Source organism: Theropithecus gelada, chromosome 18, assembly GCF_003255815.1.
Source record: "Theropithecus gelada isolate Dixy chromosome 18, Tgel_1.0, whole genome shotgun sequence".
NCBI classification, from domain to species: domain Eukaryota; kingdom Metazoa; phylum Chordata; class Mammalia; order Primates; family Cercopithecidae; genus Theropithecus; species Theropithecus gelada.
The window spans coordinates 63,172,326-63,192,595 of record NC_037686.1 but is presented as its reverse complement, the minus strand read 5'-3'; the positions used below and the strand labels follow the sequence as shown (position 1 = coordinate 63,192,595).

At 43.6% G+C, this 20,270-nt stretch overlaps 1 protein-coding gene across 2 annotated transcripts in view; it reads right to left on the bottom strand.

The window, feature by feature from the left end:
* SOCS6 (suppressor of cytokine signaling 6) overlaps positions 1 to 16,291 on the bottom strand; it is a 39,312-nt gene extending 23,021 nt beyond the window's left edge. The window contains exon 1 of one of the 2 annotated variants that reach the window (XM_025365650.1): positions 16,102 to 16,291. The gene's annotated coding sequence lies outside the window, so the exon portion shown is untranslated. Of the gene's footprint in view, positions 1 to 9,201; positions 9,287 to 16,101 lie in introns of those variants that run through there. The other variant, XM_025365651.1, reaches the window with a different exon arrangement.
* Positions 16,292 to 20,270: the final 3,979 nt, after the last annotated feature.

Here is a 20,270-nt window from a genome sequence, read left to right as displayed (position 1 = left end):
AATTGATACAACATTCCTAAACTTAGTATTGAAATGCAATTTTGAAAAAGAACAAAGTTATACTATCCGATTTCGAAAGTGCTTATAAAACTATAGGAATCAAGACAGTGTGCTGCTGACATAGAGACTGGCATACACATCAGAGAATAAAGGAGTCTGGAAATAAGTCTTTACATTTATAGTCGATTGATTTTCAAGAAAAGTCCCAGGACAAGTCAATGAGGAAAGTCTTCTTGACAAATGGTGCTGGGACAACTGAATAACTAAAAACAGAAATGTAAACCCTCACACCACAGGTAAGAATTAAGTCAAAATGGATCATATACCTAAATATATGAACCAAAACTATAAAACTTCTTTTTTTTTTTTTTTTTTGAGACGGAGTCTAGCTCTGTTACCCAGGCTGGAGTGCAGTGGCGCGATCTCAGCTCACTGCAACCTCCGCCTCCTGGGTTCAAGCAATTCTCCTGCCCCAGCCACCCCAGTAGCTAGGATTACAGGCACATGCCACCATGCCCAGCGAATTTTTGTGTTTTTTAAGTACAGACTGGGTTTCACCATGTTGGCCAGACTGGTCTCGAACTCCTGACCTTCTGATCCGCCCGCCTCGGCCTCACAAAGTGCTGGGATTACAGGCGTGAGCCACTGCGCTCCGCCCTGAAACTATAAAACTTCTTTAAAAACGCTTTGTGCCCCTAGTTTGGACACAAAGTTCTTGGACACAATACCAAAAGCACAATATATAAGAGAAAAACTCTGCTAAGTCAGACATCATTAAAATCTAATAACTAAAATTTAAAATGTTTGTTTCAAAACAAACGACTAAAAGAAAGATAAGCCACAGGCTAGAAGAAAATACCTGTATCATATCTTCTAAGCCACAGGTTAGAATATCTGTGTATCATAACTGACAAGAGATTATACCAAGATACAAATAAAACCTAATTTTTTAAATGAGTAAAAGATGTGAACAGACCTTTGACCAAAGACAACACGCAAACGGCTAATAAGCACATGAAAAGGTGCTTCATAGTATTAATCATTCAAAATGTAAATTAAAGCCACAAAAAGATACCACTGCACAAACACTATCAAGACAATATCATGACAAAGGCAGGGGTGCAGAGCAACCAGAAACCTCACACATGGCTGGTGGAAATGTAAGACGGGTTGGCTTTTAAATCAAGTCTTTCTTTTCTCCCGATTGCAGCAAAGTGATGATTAAAGTGTGTGGCTAAATATAGAGAACAAAAAAATGTATCACAGGGCAGGTAAACTTCAGACCCCTAGAAATCACTCTGTATCAGTTCACACAGATCATCCTGTGTCTTTTCTCTTTTTTCTTTACTGTTGCATTGACCTTGTATCTTGACTTTTTAGTCTTTTTCTAGTACCTGATGATCAGAAGTTTCTCCATTTTATTTTAGTCAAATTTATCAGTTTACCTTTGCCTCTTCTATTGTCTTTAAAAAATTCATCTAACACTGAGATCATATGTTCTTGTGAATTTGCTGTAAACAAGTTTTGGTTTTCATATTTAAGTCCCTGATTAATCTAGTACTGATTTATGTGTGAGGTAGGTAGGGATTTATATTTTTCCACGCATATAACCAATTCACTCAACACATTTATGGAAAAATATTAACCTTTACAAGAATCAGAGACATACAAATTAAACTATTAACACTATGATTTTCCAAAAGTCAAATCAGCAAAGATTTTTTCTAAATGGTTGTACTGATTGCCTGAAAGTATCTTTTTTTTTTAATTTATTATTATTATTTATTTTGAGAGTCTCGGTCTGTCACCCAGGCTGGAGTACAGTAGTGCAATCTCAGCTCACAGCAACCTCTGCTTCCCGGGTTCAAGCAATTCTCCTGCCTCAGCCTGCTGTAGCTGGGACAGGAACATACCACCACTCCCAGCTAATTTTTGTATTTTTAGTAGACATGGGTTTCACCACGTTGGCCACACTGGTGTCAAACTCCTGACCTCAGATGATCCACCTGCTTCAGCCCCTCAAAGGGCTGGGATTACAAGCGTGAGCCACCGTGCCCGGCTGAAGGTATCTTAATACAGTCATAAAAATTAATTTGGCAATATGCAACTGAAAAACAATCATACTCCTTGACCCAATAATGCTGTTTTTATCAATCTTAAAAAAATAAGAAATAAAAATATTCCCTGGATCATTATTTATGACAAAAAGTAAATTTAAATTTAAAAAATTGGAAACATCCTAATTTCCAACAGTATGAGCGAACAAAATCCTGGCACATTTACACAATGGAACTTTAGAGAACCACTGAAATTGATATTTATACAGAGTTATAAATAACATGAGGGGAAAATTCATATTGTTCATTTGTTAAGTGCAAAAACACAGGAAACAAAATTATATGTATGTGGTTCAATTACACAGAAAGAATAGGGAGGAAAACTGGACCACAAAGTACAGCAGAACTGTTAACTGGATAGCAGAATTTTTGTAAACATTATTTTCAAAACATCCTATAATGAACATGCAGTGTTTTTATAAGAATAAAACCTGTGAGCTTGTTTGTTCTTACTTTTTTAAAGGAAATGGTTGAGTAAATCCATTAAAAATGCAGGGGCTTTTCTTGGCTTTCAGTTATACCATGACTGCCAAACAAAAAATAAATCAAAAGATGAGACTATTGGGTTTTTTTGTAGCTTTTTGTTTTTACTGTTATTCTTTGGCTTTGGTAGAACTTAGACAGCCTCCTCCTCTTTACCTGCTCAAAATAACTTTTGCAAATCTGACTTAAATTTTTTTTTGTACTGGTGTATATATAGTTACGAACTGGCCTTGAATATTCAAAGTCTAAATGACAAGAGTGATACGCCTACCAGCTTTCAAGACCCTCTTCCCTTCCTACTCAGCTTATATTCCACAATTCATCATTGTAATCATTTCCTCGTGTATACTTTTTTTTTTTTTTTTTTGAAACGGAGTCTCGCTCTGTCGCCCAGGCTGGAGTGCAGTGGCGGGATCTCGGCTCACTGCAAGCTCCGCCTCCCGGGTTCCCGCCATTCTCCTGCCTCAGCCTCCGAGTAGCTGGGACTACAGGCGCTGCCACCACGCCCGGCTACTTTTTTGTATTTTTTTTAGTAGAGACGGGGTTTCACCGTGTTAGCCAGGATGGTCTCCATCTCCTGACCTCGTGATCCACTCGTCTCGGCCTCCCAAAGTGCTGGGATTACAGGCGTGAGCCAACCGCGCCCGGCCTCCTCGTGTATACTTCTATCCCCCTCCTCTACTCTCCTGAAAAACTCTCTTGGTAAAAACCATATCAGCAAATTCAACTCCGCTTATGTCATGCCTGCACCCACAGAGCTCAATAAGGCTGGAGGAAAAGAGAGCTGGTCTGATGGGTCTCATTTTGTAGTCAAGGCCAGGACCCTCAGGTGGGTCCTCACCACTGTCTGGAAATCAAACTACTTTTCCCTGGTCCATTCTTCTCCTTCCCTGCCTACCATTTCACACCTGCCCTCTCCTCTCTCCACCCCTGGAACACTCCCTCATTTAATATCTCAGCAGATGGCCCGACTTCCTATTTCACCTAGAAAAGGAACGACATCAGGAGACCTTGGCCTCGGCCCCCATCTACCCCACTCAGCACCATGTTTCCATCTACTCTATCCTGCTGCCTTGCTCAAGGGGCCCCACGGTCAGCTGGCACACTTAATCTCCCAACAATTCCCCCACTCCACTGGATCACTCCTGAAAATGTTACTTCTCATATATAAACAAACTTGTGGGGACCCCACTTTCCTTACCAGCTGCAGCCCCATCTCTCTCATTCCCTTTGCAGCAAAACACCTTAGGAGAACTGTGTCTACCGATGCCTACTATTCCTCTCCAACCTTCTCTGACACCCACACCAAAGGCTTCTCTACCAACCAGCGCACGGAGCAGCTCTTGTCTAGCGTGAGTTCTCAGTCCTAATCTTAGAGGCACTGTGTGACCACTGACCCCTCCTTTTCCTTTCATATAATTTTACCTCTTTGCTAAGCACACCACACTCTCAAGGTCCCTCAGTCTGACTCCTTTGCTAGTTCCCCTCTGAAGTCTTAATAGGAGTGCCCCAACACTCAGACTTTGGTCCCCTCTTCTCCATCCATGATTTCATTCATGCTCGTGACACTGTATAGCATCGATGTGCCCTACACTCCCAAATTCTCTCTCTTCATTTACAGATTAGTTATATTCAGCTCCCTTCGGGACACTGCCACTTTGATGTCTTGCAGATACCTGAAACTTCACAAGTTCAAAACTAAACTCTGGCTCTTTCCCACCCCACCCCCACACCCTCCCCACCTGCAGGTTTAAATCTTCTCTATCCTACTTCCATTTCCGGCTACTCCACATTCTTCCAATGATCAGATCAGAACATTCAGAATCACCCTTGGCTCCTTTCTTTCCCTCATACCTCATCCAGTATGTCATGAAATCCCAATTTCAGCTACCTCCAAAACATACGCAGAATCCAACTACATTTTGCCACTATACTAGTCCAAGCTACCATCCTCTTTCTCCTGCATTATGGCAATACCTCCTAATTCGTTTCCGTGCTTTCCTTCTCCTGCCCCACTCTGTTCTCAACATATCTCAGCCAACTGGGACAGATGCTGACACTCTGGCTGCTACTGTAATAAGGTCCTTCATCTCTGACCCAAGAGTCTTATGTCTTCTGCCAGCATCCATGAAACTGCAGCAGGCTGGCTGGCGAGCCTGCCTTTGAGCTTGTGTTGAAGGCAAAAATCTCAGACATTTCACACTTCTTGGCAACTACATGCAAACATAATAAATATTTACAACTACATAAAAATACAATTATATTTACATAATAAATATAACACAATTGCTTTGACTTCTTTCAGGGCCCTTGGCTCTTACCACACAATAAGCTCTAATTTAAATGCAATAGGAACACTACATGGCTACAAAGGTAGATTAAAAAAATTTAAATTTAGCCAAATTAAGAAAAATGAACTTAAAGTTGCCAAATAATTTAAACTTAAGAATAAACTTATATTTACAGCAAAAGTTCTAATAAATTCTCAAGTGATTCACTCCTACTTTATAGGCTATTGACACAAAAATATGGGGTAGCACTAGCTTAAGTTTGCAGGGGGATACTGAGTGAATCTCCATATAAAATAGGTGATAATCTCTAAATCATGTCCAGTTCTAACAGCATCTGACTCAATGAAAATAATAAAAATATGTACAGATTTAGATATCTAACCAGCAATGAACTTTCCCAAGAGCATTTCTAAGCATCCGTCATTGTAATTGCATTCAATGCATTCTTCTTCAATTATTAAACTGAGTATGAAACAAATATTCATAACATCAATCATGTAAAAATGCTAATTGTGTTGGCTTATAAGAATTGATTAATGAGACTGGGCATGCTGGCTCACGCCTGTAATCCCAGCACTTTGGGAGGCTGAGGTGGGTGGATCACTTGAGGTCAGGAGTTCGAGACTAGCCTGGCCAACATGGTGAAACTTTGTCTCTACTAAAAAAAAATACAAAAACTAGCCAGGTGTGGTGATGGGTGCCTGTAATCCCAGCTACTCGGGAGGCTGAGGCAGGAGAATCACTTGAACCCAGGAGGCAGAGGTTGCAGTGAGTTGAGATCGTGCCACTGCACTCCAGCTTGGGCGAGAGAGAGACTTCATCTCAAGGAAAAAAACATAAAGAATTGATTAAATGACTGCACACCTCTCCTTAATTTTTTAATTCAGATTTTAACAGGTTACATTTAAAAAGTAGTACACCTATACGTCATTTCATCACTGTCTTTGTACGTATACAGTCACCCCTCGGTATTCATGGGGGATTGGCTCCAGGACCCCCACCCATGACAAAAGCTATGAACGCTCAAGTCCCTTATGTAAAATGTCATAGTATTTGCATATAACCTAAGCACATCCTCCCTCTAAATCATCTCTAGATTATTTATAATACCTAACACAAGTGTTATATAAATGGTTAAACTATATTATTTTTCATTGTCTTATTTGCACTTAACCAATTCAAAGAAATGTGGTATAAGAAATATTGCATCTTTGTCCCTAGTTCCTGGCACAGTTCCTAAATCTTTGGGATTTCCTGAGATAGAAATGTTTTTTGTTGTTCAAAACAAGCCCCTTTCAATCACAACTGTTAATGCTAATGCTGTGATTAAAAGGAGCCCTCCTAGACAGCCTCAGGATGGGGCTGGTCACCCAGAGACCCAGGGCCTAGAGTGTGGAACTTTCAGCCCCGACCCTCAGTCCCTATCCTGAAGAGAAAAGGAAAGGATTAGAGATTGAGTTCTACAGAAACTCTAACCATGAGATTCGGGGACCTTGTGCACACAAGGGCAAGCTGGGCAGGAGGCCACCCTAGGAGGGCACAGAAGCTCCACGTCCCCCCGTGCTTGCTGCGTTCACCTCTTCTACTGGGCTGTTGCTGAGCTGTGCCCTTTATAATAATGTTTTCCTGAGTTTTATCCCAGCAAATTATCTAATCTGATGAGGTAGTGGGAACTGCTGATTTGTAACCAGTCAGTCAGAAATGTGAGAGGCCTGGGACTTGCGACTGGTATCTGAGGCCTGGGCAGTCTTACAGGACTCAGCCTGTTGCCTGTGAGGACTGTACTTACTCTGGGTAGTGTCTGAATTAACTGAAACGTTGGACACTCGGTTTTCTTTCTTTTTTTTTTTTTTAAGACAAGTTTTGCTCTTGTTGCCCTGGCTGGAGTGCAATGGCGTGATCTCGGCTCGCCGCAACCTCTGCCTCCCAGGTTCAAGCGATTCTCCTGCCTCAGCCTCCCAAGTAGGTGGGATTACAGCGTGTGCCACCATGCCCATCTAATTTTTGTATTTTTAGGAGAGATGGGGTTTTGCCACATTGGTCAGGCTGGTCTTGAACTCCTGACCTCAAGTGATCCACCCACCTCGGCCTCCCAAAATGTTGGGATTATAGGCATGAGCCACTGTAGCCGGCCAGGACACTCGGTTTTCATGTTGAAAGAAGTCGTTGTTGGTGTTGGAAACACATCACAAGAAATAAATCGGCCTTTTATCTTTACCACTGTGTGTATCAGGCCTGGGTCTCCTATAAAATAACTATGACACTTTCAACAAATTAATATAGGTATCTTAACTCTAAAATCAGTGGAGACCTGGGCAACATTGATAATGGAAATCATTTGCACACTGAAAATACAGCACCCCGACTTACTAATAGTAAGATCCTTAATGATGTCCACATCTGCAACCTTATTGGCTAAGCTATAATTACAGTTGGTGTTTTAGAAACAGCTATTGTAATACATTCTGATATAATATATATGTAATACATCCTGACCTCCAGAATGATAAATGTAAAATACTATCTCATATATAGTTCTTTTAATTCCATTCACCTATATATGATCATAGCTGACAATGACAAATCAAAAAACAATTATTTAACATTTTAATGTCAACAAAATTATTTTAACTACAAATATAGCAAATTCCCTAAAAATCTCACCACATTCATTGCCTATGAAAAAGAATGACCTCATGAATTATAAACTACCAAGTAGGTAAGATTCTTTCAGAATTTGACAAACTATGAACAAAGATGTTTTGTTTTTATTCTGTACTGTAGCAAAGTGTTTTAATAAAGTTTCTTCATTGCTTTTTTATTTTTTCAAGATTAAAAGTAATTTGTTTATATATTAAGATATCTTAAATGTAATGAACTACTATAAAGCAAAAATATCTAACTTCTGAAAGGCAACATGCATATAAAAATAACTGAAAACTAACACAACTGTTATGACTGCTCTCAGAGCCTTCAGAGCAACACAAAAGCTCTAATATAAAGAGCAATTTGTCCATTATTCAAATGCTTTCACATAGAACATACAAGATTTTGTCATTCAATTTGCAGTAGAGAATATGAGTTTTCAGTTAAAATAATCTTTTCCTCATTTCTAAAGCACATCCAAATGAAGAATGGAATTTTAAATAGCAGATTTGGGGTACAAAAAGTAATCCACATGAAATTTGCTATTAAATGTACATTAAGAGCCAACGTAAACTTCATTCACTGATCGTTAGAGCTGAAGGGTATCTTGGAAAGCAATAATTATTCAATTTAATAATATATCTCTATTAAGCAAATAATATAAAAATCTTACAAAATGAAAAGATTACTTCCATTGTAAAACAATAATTTGATTGCCACAAGTAACCATTTATTATGGGTTCCCAAAGATGTGATCTCTTGATGCTTTTAAAATAGTCCAAATTAAAATAATTATGTTACCCACTACAGATCAGCAAGCATTTCATCAACTAAGTTAATTGAACTCAGTGACACAGATGTGGCTTCATGAGAGCACTAAATGAAAACACTACCTTTATGTAAAGAAAAAAATAGATGTGGTTTTTCCCCAAAAACGAAGGGTTTACTATTCATTGATGCTAGCAAAACAAACGAAAACTGTTTAAAAAAAGGAAAAAAAAAACCCTCCTGATTAAACATACACTTCTTTATCTCCATCATTCCCCAAAAACACAGGAACGAAGAAAATCACAAAGGGAATTATGGCAGATGACAACACTGTTAAGTGGCTAAAACAAACTGGGGTAAACCAAAATCTAAGACTGCTGGAAAGGAAGACAACGAAAAACCAGCCTGAGAAAAGGTTTCACAAATATGAACCCCGAGGCGGATGCTATTTGTTTAAAAAAGAAGGGGTGAGGAGAACGGTTAGAAAACAAAACTCCCACAGCCAAAAAGTAAATATCCAATAAAAGAAAAACTGAGGGAACTCCTCTCCAAAGAATAACAACAACAAAAACTGACAAGAAAAATGGAGAAAAAAGCTAAGAAAATAAATAGATGTATTTAGGAGTTTCTATGTCCAATGAAGAAGAGCTTAAGACAGGAAAAAAAAAAAAAAAAAAAAGGAATGAGAAAAGGAAAGGGAAGACATTATAAAAGTCATTTAATAGTTTTCCTAGAACTGAAAAACACAAGTTTACAGACTGAAAAGCTCTGTGGAATGCTCGGCACATCCAAAGTAGAAAAGAACAATCACCAGACCCACCATGGTAAAATGTTAGTATTTAGGCAATAACACGAAACTCTCCCAAAAGCTTCCAGCGAGAAAAGAAATGGCTTACAAATGCCCGGCAAACTGGCGGCACGTGACTTAACAGTAACACTGAAAACCGGAAGCCAACGGAGCAATGCCTGCAAAATTCCAAGAGGAAACACACTTACAACTGTGACCCCCACTGACAGTTCAATGACTCTCATTGTGCCCCTGCACGTGTCTGGCATTCTTGCAGGGACTAGGTCTGGTTCTGGCCTATGGTCACCAGCGTGCGACCTGCAGATACACCCACATCTGCCATGGGGGCAACAGACAGGAACTGTAGGTGAAAGCAGGCTAGACCCAAAGGAAGAGGCCCAGGGAGGTGGCGCCCACTGCAGACTTTGCGAAAGCAAGACACAGACCTCTATTCATGCACTGAGATTTCAGAGTTAATTTGTCACTGCCAAATAACTTATTCTATCTGAACTAAAATATTAACCTGGAATTTTATACACAGCCAGGCATACACTCAATACTTAGAACACAGACATTTTCTGACACACAAGGCTCAGAGAAACAGTATCAGCCTCCCCATCACCTTTCACAGAAGTCACTAGGAGGATGAGCTTCATCATATCAAGGAGGTAAACTAAGGAACAGAAAACAAGGAACCCCACTTGGGAAGGAGAGAAGAATTTCTAAGTTGACGGTAGAGTCTCCTGCGATTCGCCCTGTTTCAGATACTGTTCCTGCCTTCTGTATCTTTCTCCAATCACACACACGTCACCCTGCAAGAGCCAGCTCAACTGTAATATCCTCCATGAAGACACAAATCCAAATTCCCCAGCTCCCAGGATTAAATTAAAACCTTCAGCATCAACAGGAAGAAGGGCTGCACACACCAGAGTCCCTTCTGAAATCGACTACTAATGTGGTGTGTGACTCTGGGCAGATGACACCCTGCTTAGACCCAATTTCCTCATCTGTGCAAGGACAAAGATAATCTATAATCAGAGGAGTTCCTTCTAGCTCTAAAATGCAGTAATTCTGCTGCAAATGTATAAAATCACTAAAACCCTACTGTAATTCTCTGCTTTGGTATTTGCTTACATTTTCTGCCAGTCTGTGATATTTGGCAATAATGTTATTCCCTAAATATGTCACTTTTTTTTAACTTCAAAAGCAATGTCAACAAACAAAAATGACTATTGTCTGAGGGATGGTAATATGTCACTTAAAACCAAAATTAAGCTTTAAAAACAAACACATTATAAACATCACAACAAACTTTAAACAAGTAACATACAGACACAGTAAAAATCTACCAGTAAGAATTCATCTGACTTTAAAAGCATGCTAACCCAGCTGCTTCAACCATCTAGCATATTATAACGTGTACCACAAAAATCACTAAGTGCCACCGTAAACAGCACCAAATAATTGGCTACCCAGATCGCTGAGTAAAAACACCTTGTCTAGATAATTCTAAAGATTAACACTGAACTATTGAAATTGTTTTTGATGGAAATCTTATCTAATAGGAGCCATACAGTCCTCTAACTTCAAAAAGGTATTTTAAGCACAAGTGTGTATATTAAGTACAATCCCAGACTGTCACAAACTGCTGTATATAAACGGATGCCTCTCCAGATGACCAAATTTATCTGCTGGAAAATTTCAGGATGGCATAATGACACCATTAGGACTTACTGATGTTCAGGTCACTGCCTGCCTCCCAGGCCCTCAGATATATCCTGTCTTCTTTCTTTTCTTCTCTATATTCAAGAGTCCAGTGCTATGGAAAGTGAGATAATCACTCCCCAGTCTCCAAGTGTGATGCCCTTTTAATAATTTTAAAGTATTTTAGTGTGTTGGCTGTTAAGAGTGATAAAACAGTATCAGAACAAACATAATCAGAGCAGAAGGCTCTGCAGAGAAGGCAAAGTGTGGCATCCTTTTTGTTCTCGGTCTCCCACCAATGAACTGCAGTGACCCCAGAGCCAAGCCAGGCAATTGCTGCTAACACTGTGACCACCTGTAATCCTTACCAGTCCAGCAGCCTGCACTAGCAATCCTTCGGAAGATGCCCATTCACTCCCTGCTTTCATTATTTCTCTTGCTCCTTTGGTCTCAAACCCTTTTCTCACATTAGGCTTCCTTAACAAAAACACTCAAGTCTAACACAGGTGTGGCTGATTAATCAGAATACTACTTTTGACTAGTCAGATTATGTTTTAAATTAATAGTAAGAATTACTTTGGGAATTATTACTATTATAATATTATATATTATAAAAGAGGGTGTGAGGAGAACAGTTAGAAAACAAAACTCCCACAGCCAAAAAACATCCAATAAAATAAAAATTGAGGGAATTCCCCTCCAAAGAACAACAATAACAACAACAAAAAACTGACAAGAAAAAGACTCAGTGGCCAGTCCCCCTGGGATATGTCAGGGACACAGAAAAGAATAGCAATAATATTAATAGTAATAATTACTTTAAATAGGAATTATTACTATTATTTTAAAACACAATCTGACTAGTCAAAAGCAGTCAGATTAAGGAGCAGAATACTAGTGTTAAAGTATTAGCACTTGTTATATTTCAGGCACTTAATTAATACACTAACATGCATTATCTCATTCCATTTTCTTCTTCTTTCTTTCTTTCTTTTTTTTTTTTTTAGACAGAGTCTCACTCTGTTGCCCAGGCTAGAGTGCAGTGGCATGATCTCGGCTCACCGCAACCTCCAACTCCCAGGTTCAAGCTCCTGCCTCAGCCTCCCGAGTAGCTGGGACTACAGGGGCGTGCCACCATGCCCGGCTAATTTTTGTATTTTTAGTAGACACGGGGTTTCACTATGTTGGCCAGGCTGGTCTCAAACTCCTGACCTCCTGATCCGCCCGCCTTGGCCCCCCAAAGTGCTGGGATTACAGGCATGAGCCACTGCGCCCAGCTATCTCATTCCACTATCACACCAGCTCTGAGAGAAACATCATCATTATTATACATGTAAAGGAACAAAAACTTTAAGTTTTTTTTTTTTTTTTTTAATCTACCCTATAAAATTGAAGTGCTGAAATTCAAACCTAGATCTGCATCCCCATGAGAGACTGCCCTCCTTAGCACGGAGGGCTTCTAAGTCTCCGGCTTTTCTAATTCCAAAGGAGTTTTTCCTTCTGGCTTAATTCTACACCAGAAAACTGAGGATACCAGGAGGTTCCAGATAACTGAGGTTTCACTTTACTAAGCAATGTAAGCAGGGGAAATGCGTTTTGGGATGGTGACTTTCTACACACTCTATATGACTATGCTTTCAGAAGTGAAGGAGATCTGGGCGTCTACATTGCGAGTCAGTCTGGTACTCGAGTCACTCAGACACACATCATGCCTCTACAGGCAGTGACAGTTCTCTCTCTGTAGGGGTGTTGGGGCCATGTAATGATAAGGACTTTGGTTTTATTAGTGCTACGATTTACTCAGCTAGGCAAGCAGTCCAGCTCAGAAAAGGACAAACGACATGAAACACCAACAACATTCTAACACGTACACAGCATGTCTCGGCCTTTAAGGTGTAGATAACAACATGAAAACTGCAAGTACTTTCTGTATACCCACAACCCTCCTACTCAGCGGCTAGGTCCCCCGGGATGTGTCAGGCACACAGAAAAGGGGACTGCAGTAGACATTCTGGCCTCATAGAACTTATTTGGGGTGGCGGAGGAACAGCAGAAACAAGTAAACAAAGTAATTACAGGTAACAGCAGAGGTCATGAAGGAACCATACAAATCAATTACTTGGGATTACCGAAGGAGCCGTAAGGTAGTCAAAGAGGTCTTCTCTGAGGTGGTGATGCTCTGAGGTGGTGACACTGGCATTAAGATCTGACAATGAACCCACCACAGGAGCCACCGAAGGACACTGTAGGCAAACAGAACTCCTGTGTCAAAGGTGGCGAAGCAGGAAGCAGCTCAGATTGCTGAGGAACAGAAAGGCTAGGGCAGAACCCTGGTTAAGGCAGAGATGGTTGTTCAAGATGAGAACTAGGGAGAAATGAAAACACATTTCAGAACTCGGCAGAAATGCTACAGTGGATGAGAAAGAGTTTGGATTTTTGGCTGGGCACAGTGGCTCACGTCTGCAATCCCAACAATTTGGGAGGCAAAGGTGGGAGGATCACTTGAGTCCATGACTTCAGGACCAACCTGGGCAACATAAGGAGACCCCCTCTCTACAAAAAATAAAAAAATCCGCTGGGCATGGAGGCATGCACTTGTGGTCCCAGTTACTGGCGGAGGGGGTGCTGAGGTGGGAAGATAGCTTGAACCTGGGAGGTTGAGGCTGCAGTGAGTCCTGATGGTGCCACCGCACTCCAGCCTGGGCATCCAGAGCGAGACCCTCGTCTCAAAACAAAGCAAAACAAGAGTTTGGATTTTACCATAAATACATATTCATTACAACACTGTGAGATAAATTATCCCCACTTTAGCCCCAGTTGAGGAATAAGACTCAGAGGGCATACACAACATGTTCAAGGTCACAGAGCTGGTAAATGGATGCCCTCCAACATGTCCAGAGTGTGCAAGGTGGGAACTGAAATCTTACGTGACTTTATCTAAGTATGTTTGTTCTCAAAACATCAAGACCAATGGCCACCTAAAAGTAACTGCCCCAACTAAGTAAAATTTAATGTTTGTATGGGTGGGTAAAGAGACCAGCCTTGGCAACATAGCAAGACCTCACCTCTCCAAAAAACAATCAGCCAAGTTCGGTGGCACATGTCTATAGTCCAAGTTACTCAGGAGGCTGAGGGAGGTGGATCACTTGAGCCCAGGAGTTCAAGGCTGCAGTGAGCCATGATTGCACCACTGCACTCTACCCTGGGTGACAGAGATAAAACAAAAAACAAGATTCTTGCTTTCTGTTTCCTAAAAAAAAGAGGGCCATTAAAAAGAGCACCTTTTCCAGTTCTAATGCAAGAATGAAGAAAAACATTGGAAGGCAAAATGACTAGAAACGCAGTCAGTACAGCACCATTTTCCACCCTACGCCCAGTCAATGGCTCTCAAATTCCTTCCCTGCCACTCCCTGTGGGCAGGGGGTAGGGGGGGCACCAAGAGAGGAGGTCATGGGATGACCTGAGGGTGTGCCCTTGGGTCGGAGGCCCTGCTGAAGAGAAAGGGGCAAGACTACCAATTTAGAGGGTAATTTAAAAGATAACGATAAAGGTAAGAGAGAAAAAGTGTTTCAAAAGAGATGCTGAATGGAGTTTTAAAAATATACATTCAGGTGAATACCTGGCTCATCCTTACCCAGGCACAAGCGGAAAGCAAGCTCGGTTCAAACTCCAGATAGAAGTTCTTCCAGGAATCCTTATCAAATCCACTGTCCACCAACCAGCTTCCTCCAAGGCACCAAGGCAGGCTTAGGGAGGGTGTTGGAACCAAAGGGTTAAGGCCACATATTTAGTTTAGAGCTGAAAGGATCCTAGACCTTACCATATCCACGCGTGCACAAAATCCACTAGGAGGAGAAATTAGAAAGCCCACAGGAAAGTATTACAGACTTTTTTCCGGTTTTTGTGAAACCTGGTGAGCAATGCCACTCGTGTTTTTAAGTAAGGCTGACTGTCCACAACATTAAATATTCCACTTAAAATTCATTCATTCAAGTAAGCTAAATGGATTTAACGTTGTGGCAGTTGGTTAAAAAAAAGTCAAGATAAATTGCTACCTTCTGTGGCTGAGAAGATGTCAGATATTTCATCTTGAAGTAGACCGTTTACTTTTGTTTGATTCCAAATGTATCAAATGTAACCAAATGTATCCCAAGGAACACAGTAAATTTAAAACGTCTCTGGGAGACGTTCAGTGTGTGTAATTCACGTTATTTCTGTCATTACTGTGTTCTCTGTCCTCAAGCACAGTGCATGTTGCCTTATCCGGGCAGACGTTGCAGAAACATTTGTTGAAATGAATTCAACATTATTTCTTTTGCTACCGGAAGACTGAGTTCTGCCACATATTCCCACCTGGCCCTTCATTCCAAACAGTGGGGATGGGAACCCCAATTTCACATTCCAACTGAACGGCAAGTTGGCGCACACATTACCGCACACATCCCAAGTTTTGTGCCAGGACCTGCCCCTGAGAAACGTCCATAATGCTGCTCCGTGAGCCACAAGGGTGTACCTGAAGTTGCCAACTCCCGAAGCAAACTGAAAATTCAGGCCCGTGTCGGTCCCATGAGCGGTTTAAATTCCACAATCGTCTCCTCCCTATACCCGGGTGAGTGCGCTGCCGGCCGGCGGCACCTTCAGTGGCAGAGCAGCCCCGGCCTGCACCTCCACCAGCGCCGGCGCGACCTCGCGGTGGGGCGGGGGCGTCCCCGAGTCCCAGCGCCGCGCCCCAGGCCCGCCCTCGCGCCTGCGGCCTCGCCGCGCCCCGACCCCGAGCCCCAGCCCGCGGAGGTCCGAGAAGGGACCCGGCCGGGGCGCAGAGCCGCGGAGGCCCCGCGCCGCCGCCCAGGCCTCGCGGAGCCCCGGCCTCTCCCCGGCGAGCTGCGGGCAACAAAGGCGGCGGCCCGGGCCGGCGCGCCGCGGCCGAAGAGGCCGAGGGGTCGGGAAGAGCCGCCCGCGGCCGCGCAGGCCTCGGCCCTTCAGGGGCCGCCGCGCCCCGGCCCCGGCTCCCCGGTTCCCGCGTCCCCGCTCCCGGGCCTGGGCCCGGTCCCCGTTCCCTGTTCCCCGGCCCTGGCCCCCGCCCGCGCACCAGCCGAGACGGCGCAGGGCCTCGCGCTGCCCCAGACCGGCCGCTGCAGCCCCGCGCCCGGCGGCCTCCCCGGCCCGGCCCGGCCCGCGCCAGATCCGCCCCCTGCGCCCCGAGGCGAAAACCAGCCCCGCGGCCGGTGCCCCGCACCGCGAACGAGCCGAAGGCGGACGGCGAAGCCCGGCCCCTGCCTCCCGCCTGGGCTACCCGGACGCTCACCCGGAGGCGGCCCGGCTCCGCTTCCTCGCCCAGCGCCGGCGCGACTGCCGCGCTCGCCTTCTCTCTGCAACTCCTCCTCCCTCCTCCTTCCTCCTCCTCCTCCTCCAGGAGGGGCGCGCAGCCGCGGCGCCTCGGCCCGAGCGGGGAGCGGGTGCGGAGGAGCCGAGCGGGCCGCCCCGCGCCCACTACTCGGGCCCGCGGCGCAGGCGGGGCGTCGGGGCGCGCAGGACTGAGGCCGGGGGCCGCGCGGGGTGGGGCGGGGGCCGGGCACTAAGTGGGGGTTCCAAGGGGTGGGGCGCCGGGCCGGGGTCGTGGGGCGGGCGGGGCGCGGATCCCTGATCCCTACCCCCCGCGCCCCTCCACTGGTGCCTGCAGGCGGGCGCTCCTCCCGCCCCCAGTGTCCCTGTCCTGGTTTTTCCTTTGGTGCCTTCCGTCTGGCGGGGGTGGCCCCGGCTAACGCGGAAAGGATAGTCTCCTTGACCCCCCGGCCCCGCGGATTTGGCGGCTGCTGTCCCTGTGCCCCTGCGGCCGGCGGCCGGACCCCTGCACTGCCCGGGTCCGCTGGGCTCGCGCAGGGACCCCGGCCTCGTCCCCGCAGGGAGGGGACCCCAGGACAGACGCGCGCGCACGCTGTGCAGAGCCACAAGTGGGGAAACCCTCCCCACATCTCGACTGAATTGTGAAAAACGCTTTTTAAAAAGACAAACTTATTCCTTGTTTCAAGCCATCTGCTTTTCCATTTAGTCGTTTTCAGGGAGGTTTTGTACAAGTAATAGTTGTTTGTGCCGCCCAATTCCAAGGTACTGTGATATACAAGTTGCATGTTGGAAACATGACTAATTTCTTTTGAAACTGGCTGGACATACTACTAATGTATAGCGGTACCACAAAAACTTGATTTTTGTCCATAAGAATCAATAGGAAAATTTGTATTTCTCTTACGATGAAAAGTGGTTTAAAAATGAATATCATTAGTATTTCAATAAAGCTTGGGGGGAGATAAGTATTATTAAAATCTAACAAGAATTATTGTGGACTTTAAAAGTTGTGTTTCTTGAATAGTATAGACCTTTTTAAAAGAAAACTGAAAGTACAGAGAAAAAAGGGCTAGAAAAAAAATCTAAAAAGTTGTTCAGGTATGAGTTTGTACCCAAATTATATCTCAATAAAGTTGTTAGTTACAAAAAAGTTCAAGTACAGTAATCTTAATTCCTATGTCCAATATACAATCTAGATTTCCGCAAGAAAAACAGTGAAGTTGTATCTTTAGGTGATGCGAAGTTGATGTCATTTGTTATGTATCATACACTGTCATCTTCAGTTTGTACTTGAATTTATTAATAAAATACTACCATTATTGTTACCGTGATTGAAATGCAACACAATTCTCAAATATCTAATTACAGTGATTGGAGAATGCAGGTTGAAATAGAATTGTCAGAGAGGTTAGTGGGAAACACAACAAATAGTAATTAACAGTGGCTCATGCTTGTAATCCCAGCACTTTGGGAGGCCGAGGCGGGCAGATCACGAGATCAGGAGTTCGAGACCAGCCTGGCAAACACAGTGAAACCCCATCTCTACTAAAAATACAAAAAGTAGCTGGACGTGGTGGCAGCTGCCTGTAATCCCAGCTACTGGGGAGGCTGAAGCAGGAGAATCGTTTGAACCCGGGAGGCGGAGGTTGCAGTGAGCTGAAATCGCACCACTGCACTCCAGCCTGGGTGACAGAGCTAGATGCCATCTCAAAAAAGAAAAAGACGGAAAGAAAGAAAGAAAGGAAGGAAGCAAATCCTACTGCCTCGGGGTGCCAGTGTCTCTTCATTTTTTCTAAAAAGGACAACTGGCAGGAGCTGTGCAGCAGGGGATTAGTGAGCCTTTCACACAGCAATGGGGCTGTGCAGGATGGGGAAGAGTTGACTCTTCCAGGAGACACTTAAATGTATGGTTAAGACCCTGGGGTTCTGAGTCTGGCAGAGCTGGACCAGAAGCACAGTTTTGTCACACAGCTGTGTGACCTCAAACAAGTTTCTCAGTTGTAACCTCAGTTTCTATTTTTGTAAAGGGAGGTGAGGGAGCTCGATATTTATTATGTCAAATAGTTGTAAGATTACATGAAATAATGCACAAAAACCACTAGGGGCCTAATAAAATTTTATGAGTCAGGCCTTGCATTCAGCTCTTTTGAATATGTTATGGCCTTTAATTTTCGTATCAATCCTGTAAGGTCAGTATTAACATCATGCCCACATTACCGATGAGGAAACTGAGACTTGCAGTGTGAAAGTAGTAATTTACTCTCCCAAAGTCACAGCTACTATGGGGCAGAGCTGGAATTCAGGCTTAGGCCTCTGTGATTTCAGAATATGAGCCCTTTGCCACTAAATAGTGATAACAATAATATGGCAACAACTTCAGTGTAGAGATATTAGTGTCTAGATATACTATTAAAATCTCCACTTGGCTGAATTCCAAACACTTCTTGGCCATAAACATGTGATATCTCCTTGGCTGTCCGCCACTGAACCCTTTTTTCCATCAGCCCTCACTCTCCCGTTGGAGGAAATCTTATCTTTGCCCTACCAACACCCAGCACAGCTAAGATATATGCCAATGACTCACCTACTTAACCTCTTGCCCAGGCCAGACAGAGAGGCTTACATCTGTAATCGCAGCACTGTGGGAGGCCAAGGTGTGGAGGTTCACTTGAGGCCAGGGATTCAAGACCAGCCTGGGCAACATGGCCTGATGTCAGCTCTACAAAAAATTAAAATATTAGCAGAGCATGGTGGTATGGAGATGGGAGGATCGCTTAAGCCCAGGAGTTCCAGGTTGCAGTGAGCTATGAACGTACCACTATACTCCAGCCTGGGCAATACAGCAAGACTCTGTCTACAAAAAGAACCAGGCTGGGCGTGGTGGCTCACACCTGTAATCCCAGCACTTTGGGAGGCCAAAGCTAGCTTGAGCCGGGGAATTTGAGACTAGCCTGGGCAACATGGCAAAACCCTGTCTCTACTTAAAATACAACAGTTAGCTGGGTGTGATGGCACATGCCTATAGTTCCGGCTGTTCAGGAAGCTGAGGCTGGAGGATTGCTTGAGCCCAGGAGGCAGAGGTTGCAGTGAGCCACTATCATGTCACTGCACTCCATTCTGAGCAACAGCGCGAAACTCTATCTCAATAAGTAAGCAAGAGAGCGAGAGAAAGAGAGAGAGAAAGAAAGAAAGACCAACCTAAAAAGAAAAGAAAAGAAAAGAAAAAGCAAGCAAAAAACTCTTGTCCAGATGCTTACTGTGGTGCCAGTGATATAATCATGGAAAGCTCCTAGAAGAGAATGGGATCACATCTACTGTAATAAGGTACCTGCACCAAATTGATCCTGGAGCCAGTCCCCAAAGCCTTCTAATAAATCCCTGTTTTGCTCAAATTAACCAATTTCTGTCATTTACCATTACAAATGCTGTCCAATAGATATGCTTGTTAAAAAATGAGGATAGCCACCAGTCATATTGAAAATCTATCCTCTTAACAGTGACAGGGGAGCACAGTTCCACTGCTTCCTCCTAGAGCAATAGCCTATAGAGCCAGAAGCACCCGTACTGATCATCCTCAACATCCTCTTTTTTCAGACATGAAAACAATCCAACATCCTCATTTTAAGGAGGAGGAAACAGACTGAGAGATCAAATGATTTGCCCCAAGTGACAAAGTTGTGACATTTCCCAATTTTGAGTCTTGTTTGATTTCTAATATTAAACCTCTTTCCTTCATCTAAAAGGGGAAAAAGAGAAGTCTAGACTTGAGAGAACTGGGTGGAAGCAGGGTGGGTTACAGTGTGCAGCCTTCCATCCTAGTCCTGGTGATTCAAGTACGGTCATACCTCACTTAACGACAGTGCTATGTTCTGAGAAAAGTGTTACTAGGTGATTTCTTGTGCTAACGTGATAGACGGTATTTACACAAACCTAGAGGTAGCCTACTACACACCTAGAATAGTAGGGCATAGCCTATTGCTTCTAGGCTTCAAACCTGTACTGCATGTTACTGTACTGAATTATGTAAGGCAATGGTAACCCAAAGGTATTTGTGTATCTAAACATATTTAAACATAGAAAAGGTTCAGTAAAGATACAGCATTATAATCTTACCATGGGATCACAATCATG